Source organism: Leucoraja erinacea, chromosome 2 (genome assembly GCF_028641065.1).
Source record: "Leucoraja erinacea ecotype New England chromosome 2, Leri_hhj_1, whole genome shotgun sequence".
In the NCBI taxonomy this organism is placed as follows: domain Eukaryota; kingdom Metazoa; phylum Chordata; class Chondrichthyes; order Rajiformes; family Rajidae; genus Leucoraja; species Leucoraja erinaceus.
In genome coordinates this window covers 16,357,156-16,365,883 of record NC_073378.1, presented here as the reverse complement: position 1 = coordinate 16,365,883, position 8,728 = coordinate 16,357,156, and positions in this window count along the sequence as shown.

Genomic DNA, 8,728 nt, shown 5'->3' with positions numbered 1-8,728 from the left:
TTATCAAATTTAATTTACTTTTAAATGTGTATACTTTTATGCTGTGTAAGGGGTTGTCGTGACAGTGTCAGTGACTGAGGAAGAGCGGCAAGGTAAAATTAGAAGGGGAATCCAATTTTTTTTTAAAGAGTTTTATTCAATGTTCAATGTTAGAGAATGGGAACAAGGTGGCAGAAACATCAAATCTCTCTAAAGTAGGTGTGGCTGGCAATAAGTAACTTACCCACAAAGTCATAGAAAAACAGCTGAAGGATAAAAGGCGAGGTAAAAAAAATGCAAATTCCCCATAACAAAATCTAAAAATATTATCAGCAGAAATAGTTGCAACAAGTCTGACCTGCATTCTTCATAATTACTTAAATATGCCAAAGAATTCACTGAGCCTTCTGCAAGGTTCTCAATGTCCACAAGTTGAGAGGTGAGGGGGGGGGTCTCTGAATCATAGGTCCAGTAGTTTGGATGAGTTGGGTTGGAATTAATGGATCTGAGTTTGCAATGGTTACCGTGGGTACAGTTGCACCTGACGTGTTGGGGCAAGTGACATAATTTCACTGATCTTCCGTTCAAAACCAGCATAGAATGTATTGAGCTCATTAGGGAGGGTTGCAGTGTCACTAGCTATACTGTCCAACTTTACTTTGCAACCAGTTGTAGGTACAAGCATTGTCAAATTTCCTTATGGCAGAGAAGGTCTGATAAGCCTAAAAACCTTGATCTCCAGGTTCCAGAACAGCTTCTTCCCAACAGATGTACACATGACAATAACAAACCTAAACCTCCCCTAGCTTCCCGTGAGTGGCCCAACCTCACAACCCACATGACCTCTTCCACCCACTCTGCAATGTGACATTTTAATCATACATTGCCTATTCCATTATGCTCATACTTCAAACCTCATGCAATAAAACTTTGCAGTAACATGTCATACACAAAACCTGTGTAGGCCTGTCGTTCGTTGCTTACATGACACAGAAAATTCTATGCAAAACAATTTAATTGCAACTGAGAGTTAGCAATACTGAGCATATGCATTTTTCTGTATCTCAAACTTAACTTGGAGAATCATTAGAAGTGGCTAACACAGGAAAGCAAGAAAGGAAATGATAAGAACATGAGATAAAACTTAGTTTGTTCATTATTTGTCTTCCTGCCAATTGATAAGGTACAAGCATTTCTCAAAATGTCCTGCAGATGGAATGCATTATTGAGGTTACATTTTCCATAAATCCAGGGCTGTCAACTCTCACGCTTTAAGCGTGACACTCACGCATTCCAGCCAATTCTCAGGCCCTCATGCTGAAGACTGAATTCTCACGCTGACAGGCTGTCTTCAGTCCCTGCACAGCAAAGATCCTATAGCGGAGCTAAAGGATCTTTGCTGCACAGTTTGTCTCTTTGCGCCGCATGACAGCGATCTGCACGGATTGGGGAAGCGCGTCGGTCCAGGGCTGCGGGTGTCAGCGCTTTTGTGCGCCATCTGCGAGCGCTGCGCTTCCGGGGCAACCTCGCTCCCTCCTGCCCTTCAACTCGATTGGCAGCGCCAGCGCCGCCAATCCACGCTACATCGTGCCCGCCAGTTGGGCGGCCGGGGAAAGAGAGGGAGGAGAGAGGGAGGGGAGAAAGAGAGAGAGAGAAAGAAAAAAAGGGAGGCATGGAGGCAAAGGGAGACAGGAGGAGGGATGTAGAAAGGGGATGAAGGAAGGGAAGAAGGGGAGAAAGAGGAAGCGTGAGGAAAAAGAGGGAGGGGGAGGAAAGAGGAAGGGGAGGATGGGGGGGGGGGAAGGAAAGGTGTGTGTGTGTGTCTGTCTCCCTGTGTGTGTCTCCTTGTGTGTGTGTTTCCCTGTGTGTGTGTCTGTGTCTGTGTGTGTGTGCTCCGTGTATTTGTGAGTCTCCCCATGTGTGTCTCCCTGTGTGTGTGTGTGTGTCTCTGTGTCTGTGTGTGTGTATTCCTGTGTGTGTGTGTCTCCCCGTGTGTGTCTCTGCCTCCCTGTGTGTGTGTGTATTCCTGTGTGTGTGTGTCTCCCCGTGTGTGTCTCTGCCTCCCTGTGTGTGTGTGTCTCTCCCCGTGTGTGTGTGTGTCTCCCCGTGTGTGTCTCTGCTGTTGATGTGTGTGTGTGTGTATTCCTGTGTGTGTGTGTGTGTGGCTCCCCGTGTGTGTGTCTCCCTGTGTGTGTCTCTGCCTCCCTGTGTGTGTGTGTGTATTCCTGTGTGTGTGTGGCTCCCCGTGTGTGTGTCTCCCTGTGTGTGTCTCCCTGTGTGTGTGTTCGTCTCTGTGTCTCCCTGTGTGTGTCTCTGCCTCCCTGTGTGTGTGTGTGTATTCCTGTGTGTGTGTGTGTCTCCCCGTGTGTGTCTCTGCCTCCCTGTGTGTGTGTGTATTCCTGTGTGTGTGTGGGTGTGTGTGTGTGTGGCTCCCCGTGTGTGTGTGTATCCCTGTGTATGTGTGTCCCTGTGTGTGTGTCTGTCTGTATCCCTGTGTGTGTGTGTGTGTGTGTGTGTGTGTGTGTGTGTGTGTGTGTGTGTGTGTGTGTGTGTGTGTGTGTGTGTGTGTGTGTGTGTGTGTGTGTGTGTGTGTGTGTCTGTCTCCCTTTGTGTGTGTTTGTCTGTCTTCGTGTGTGTGTGTGTGTGTGTTCCTTTGTGTATGTGTATCCCTGTGTGTCTGTTGTCACATGCTGGCCTTAGACAGGGCTGCCAACTCTCACGCTTTGAGCATGAGAGTCACGCATTTCAGCCAATTCTCACGCTGATGACAGAATTCTCATGCTGTCTTCAGTCCCTGCACAGTTTGTCCTTTTTGCGCCACATCAGAGCGATCTGTGCTGTCTGGGGAAGCGCGTCAGTTGGCGGCTGTGAGTGACGTCGCATCTCTTCTCTTCTCTTCTTTCTTGGTTGGATGTGCAGCCGTCGACAACATGAAGCAGCCGGAGATAAAACTAACCAGGTGAATCAGTTGTAAAACATGGGGAGGACCACAATGAGGCCAAACATCCAGGACAGGGTTCGGCAACCTACGGCACACGGGCTGAATCTGGCCCGTAACCCGAAAAACCGCGTTTATTTTCAATTTGTTTTCGCAGGGTAGGGGCAGGCGAGCCGACCTGAGAACTGCAGCCAGTCCCTGGGACGCGAGCTGATCTGGGAACGGCAGCCAGTCCCTGGGCACGCAGAATGCCAACTTGATCATTATGGACAAATTGGGCCAGCCACGTACATGTTGTATAACTCTGACTATGAAGATCTAAATGGGCTTAGAGTGACCATTTAAGCAAAATTGCCCCCACTTTCCCCATTTTGATTCTTGAGATTAATATCCTTTTGTTCTGTTAACAGCGTTAAAGTACTTATGAGGTCGAGTCAGGAAAGGGAACATGTTATTTTTTTTTAGTTTGCTTTAATTTGTTAGTTGATTTTTTGTTGACTGCATTAATTTCTGAAATGGTCTTAAAGTAACTTAACTGTTATAAAGCAGTAATAAGTGATTTTTGTCCAAACAATTGGAACTTGCTTAAAATGTTTGCATTATTAGCAGGGCTGCCAACTCTCACGCATTGAGCGTGAGACTCACGCATTTCAAAAAAATTCTCACGCTCTCACGCTGATCACAAGATTCTATAATGAGAATAGGACCTGTTTTGCCTAACAAATAGTATGGGAAGGAATTGCAGATGCTAGTTTAAACTGAAGATAGACACTAAAAACTAGAAAAACTCAGCAGGCAGCATCTCTGGAGAGGAAGAATGGGTGATGTTTCGAGTCGAGACCTTCAGCCTGAAGAGGTTGAAAACCAGCCATAAAACACAATGACAGAACATGTGTGCTATCCAACTAAGGGCAGAAATCAGAATCATCATCTTTATTCACGTGACACCATAATAAATATATTACAGAAAAAATAATTTAATGGTGTGGCACGGTGGCGCACCGGTAGAGTTGCTGCCTTACTACCACGTGGGTTTTCTCTGGATATTCCGGTTTCTCCCATATCAGAAAGAAGCGCAGGTTTGTAGGCTTCTGTAAATTGTCCCTGGCGTGATGGATGGAATTGGTGTATGATAGATTGCTGGTCGGTGTGTGCGGAAGGGCCTGTTTCCATATATATTTTTCCATATATATCTTAATTTAATTGAACCATATATGATTGAATATGTGGCATTATTTTATAACCATATAACCATATAATAATTACAGCATGGAAACAGGCCATCTCGGCCCTACAAGTCCATGCCGAACAACTTTTTTCCCTTAGTCCCACCTGCCTGCACTCATACCATAACCCTCCATTCCCTTCTCATCCATATGCCTATCCAATTTATTTTTAAATGATACCAATGAACCTGCCTCCACCACTTCCACTGGAAGCTCATTCCACAACGCTACCACTCTCTGAGTAAAGAAGTTCCCCCTCATGTTACCCCTAAACTTCTGTCCCTTAATTCTGAAGTCATGTCCTCTAGTTTGAATCTTCCCTATTCTCAAAGGGAAAAGCTTGTCCACATCAACTCTGTCTATCCCTCTCATCATTTTAAAGACCTCTATCAAGTCCCCCCTTAACCTTCTGTGCTCCAGAGAATAAAGACCTAACTTATTCAACCTATCTCTGTAACTTAGTTGTTGAAACCCAGGCAACATTCTAGTAAATCTCCTCTGTACTCTCTCTATTTTGTTGACATCCTTCCTATAATAGGGCGACCAAAATTGTACACCATACTCCAGATTTGGTCTCACCAATGCCTTGTACAATTTTAACATTACATCCCAGCTCCTATACTCAATGCTCTGATTTATAAAGGCTAGCATACCAAAAGCTTTCTTTACCACCCTATCTATATGAGATTCCACCTCCAAGGAACTATGCACGGTTATTCCCAGATCCCTCTGTTCAACTGTATTCTTCAATTCCCTACCATTTACCATGTACGTCCTATTTTGATTTGTCCTGCCAAGGTGTAGCACCTCACATTTATCAGCATTAAACTCCATCTGCCATCTTTCAGCTCATTTTTCCAAATGGCCTAAATCACTCTGTAGACTTTGGAAATCCTCTTCATTATCCACAACACCCCCTATCTTGGTATCATCTGCATACTTACTAGTCCAATTTACCACCCCTTCATCCAGATCATTGATGTACATGACAAACAACAAAGGACCCAACACAGATCCCTGAGGCACCCCACTAGTCACCTGCCTCCAACCCGACAAACAGCCATCCACCATTACCCTCTGGCTTCTCCCATTCAGCCACTGTTGAATCCATCTTGCTATTCCGGCATTTATACCCAACAGTTGAACCTTCTTAACCAACCTTCCATGAGGAACCTTGTCAAAGGCCTTACTAAAGTCCATATAGACAACATCCACTGCTTTACCCTCGTCAATTTCCCTAGTAACCTCTCCAAAAAATTCAAGAAGATTAGTCAAACATGACCTTCCAGGCAATAATCCATGTTGACTGTTCCTAATCAGACCCTGTTTATCCAGATGCTTATATATATTATCTCTAAGTATCTTTTCCATTAATTTGCCCACCACTGAAGTCAAACTAACAGGTCTATAATTGCTAGGTTTACTCTTAGAACCCTTTTTAAACAATGGAACAACATGCGCAGTACGCCAATCCTCGGGGACTATTCCCGTTTCTAATGACATTTGAAATATTTCTGTCATAGCCCCGGCTATTTCTACACTAACTTCCATCAATGTCCTAGGGAATATCCTGTCAGGACCTGGAGACTTATCCACTTTTATATTTTTCAAAAGTGTCAGTACTTCTTTTACTTTGAAACTCATAGTATCCATAGCTACTCTACTCGTTTCCCTTACCTCACATAATTCAATATCCTTCTCCTTGGTGAATACCGAAGAAAAGAAATTGTTCAATATCTCCCCCATCTCTTTTGGCTCTGCAGATAGCTTCCCACTCTGTCTCTCCAATGGACCAATTTTATCCCTCGTTATCCTTTTGCTATTAATATAGCTGTAGAAACTCTTTGGATTTACTTTCACCTTACTTGCCAAAGCAACCTCATATCTTCTTTTAGCTTTTCTAATTTCTTTCTTAAGATTCTTTTTACATTCCTTATACTCCTCAAGCACCTCATTTACTTCATGCTGCCTATAATTATTGTAGATCTCCCTCTTTTTCCGAACAAGATGTCCAATTTCCCTTGAAAACCAGGGCTCTTTCCAATTTTTACTGTTTCCTTTCAACCGAACAGGAACATAAAGATTCTGTACTCTTAAAATTTCCCCTTTAAATGTCCTCCATTTCTCTTCTACATCTTTCCCATAAAACAAAATGTCCCAGTTCACTCCTTTTAAATCATCTCGCATCTCATCAAAGTTAGCCTTTCTTCAATCAAAAATCTCAACCCTAGGTCCAGTTCTGACCTTCTCCATAATTATATTGAAACTAATTGTATTGTGATCACTGGACCCGAAGTGCTCCCCAACGCATACCTCCGCCACCTGTCCCGTCTCATTTCCTAACAGGAGGTCCAGCACTGCCCCTCCTCTAGTAGGTACCTCTATGTATTGCTGCAAAAAACTATCCTGCACACATTTTACAAACTCCAAACCATCCAGCCCATTTACAGAATGTGTTTCCCAGTCTATGTGTGGAAAGTTGAAATCTCCCACAACCACCACCTTGTGCTTACTACTAATATCTGCTATCTCCTTACATATTTGCTCTTCCAATTCTCGTTCCCCACTCGGCGGTCTATAATACACCCCCATAAGTGTTGCTACACCTTTCCCACTTCTCAGTTCCATCCAAATAGCCTCCCTAGACGAGCCCTCCAATCTATCCCGCCAAAGCACTGCTGTAATATCTTCCCTGAATAGCAATGCAACACCTCCACCTCTTGGCCCTCCAATTCTATCACACCTGAAGCAACGAAATCCTGGAATATTTAGTTCCAATCACAGCCCTCCTGCAACCACGTTTCACTGATCACCACAACATCATACTTCCAGGTGTCTATCCAGACTCTAAGCTCATCCACCTTTCTTACAATGCTCCTAGCATTAAAATATGCACATTTAAGAAACCCCCGTCTCTTCTTTTCTATTTCCTTTTTTTTCTTTCTCCTCTTTTGTCCGAGTGCTTCCCATTTCTGCTTCCTGCCTCCCATTCTGTCTACTAGCTTTCTCTATTTGAGTCCCTCGCCCCAACCATTCTAGTTTAAAGTGTCCCCAGTTGCCTTTACAAATTTCCCCGCCAGGATATTGGTCCCCCTCGGGTTCAAGTGCAAACCCATCCTTTCTGTACAGGTCCCACTTTCCCCAAAAGAGGTCCCAATCCAGAAACTTGAATCCCTGCCCTCTGCACCAGTCTTTCAGCCACGCATTTATCCTCCACCTCGCTCCATTCCTACTCTCACTGTCGCATGGTACAGGCAGTAATCCTGAGATTGTTACGTTTTTGGTCCTTTTCCTTAACTCTCCTCCCAACTCCCTAAATCCTCCCTTCAGGACCTCTTCCCTTTTTTTTTTTACCTATTTTCGTCTTGTTTCTATATTCAAAGGGTAAGGTTGAAACGGTCTGAAGAAGGGTTTCGGCCCTAAACGTTGCCTATTTCGGCCCGAAACTTGCCATAGATGCTGCCGCACCCGCTGAGTTTCTCCAGCAATTTTATCTACCTTCAATTCTCCAGCATCTGCAGTTCCTTCTTGAACAAGGTTGATTGATTTATTTGTGCAGAACAGTGATGGAAGTCCAACTTTTGCTTTGTTTCTCTGTGTTTTCTCTATATATATGCATAATGTTCTCTATATATATGCAAGAACAGCATGAATATAATCTGATTTCCATACATGAATATAGTCATTATTGTGCTGCACCTGTTGATCTGTGCCTGGCCTATATTGTGGAATGTAATTAGGAATGAAATTTAGCCTAACCTTATTCATACCTAAATCAATTTAAAGCATAAATGTTGCATTCAAGTGTAAGTTCAAAGACTCGCTACAGTATGCACCAGATTGCACAATTTCAAGCTGAAAAATGCAAAAGCTCCCTACCGTGGGAGGGGGAACACCTTGCTTTAAATTCTTCTGGAATCAAAGGGATCATTTTTATTCACATGCTTTAGAAACCTAGATATTTGCAATTCAGGAAATCCAATATATGTACCAACTACATTTTAGAACAAAATTTAATGTCATTGAAAGAATTGTCATCATGGTGGGGTTTTGTTTATACAGGTTTATCTCATTTATCACCCTCAAATAAGGCTTTATTCGTTTTCTAAGGGAAAATGCTCTTTAAATCACAACTGTAACAAATACGACATGAACTTCGAAATCAATTCAATTCAATTCAATTCAATTCAACTTTAATGTCATTGCACAAATACAAGTATGGGTACAACGAAATGCAGTTTAGCCTCAGTCCGTAGTAATAGTGGCGGCGCTCCCTGGCAGCAGCGGCTCGCCTGCAGTCCGTTGGTTTTTACTTTTTTGTATTGTTTTTTTTCGTTTTTGTCTAGTTATGTTTTTGGTTTTTAGGCTGTGCTTATGTGGGGAGGGGGGTGGGGGGTGAAACGGGGGCTGCTGTCACTCCCTTCGGGGGAATACGACCTTTTTGTCGTATCCCCCTTCTTTGCCTCCGTCTACGCTGAGGCCTAGCGGAGCCGGCGACCTCGGGACTCTGGAGGCAGCTGACAGGACTCGTCCTGGGCTCGCTCCCGGCCCAGCCCGGGATGGAACGGTGCTCCCGTGAGAGCGG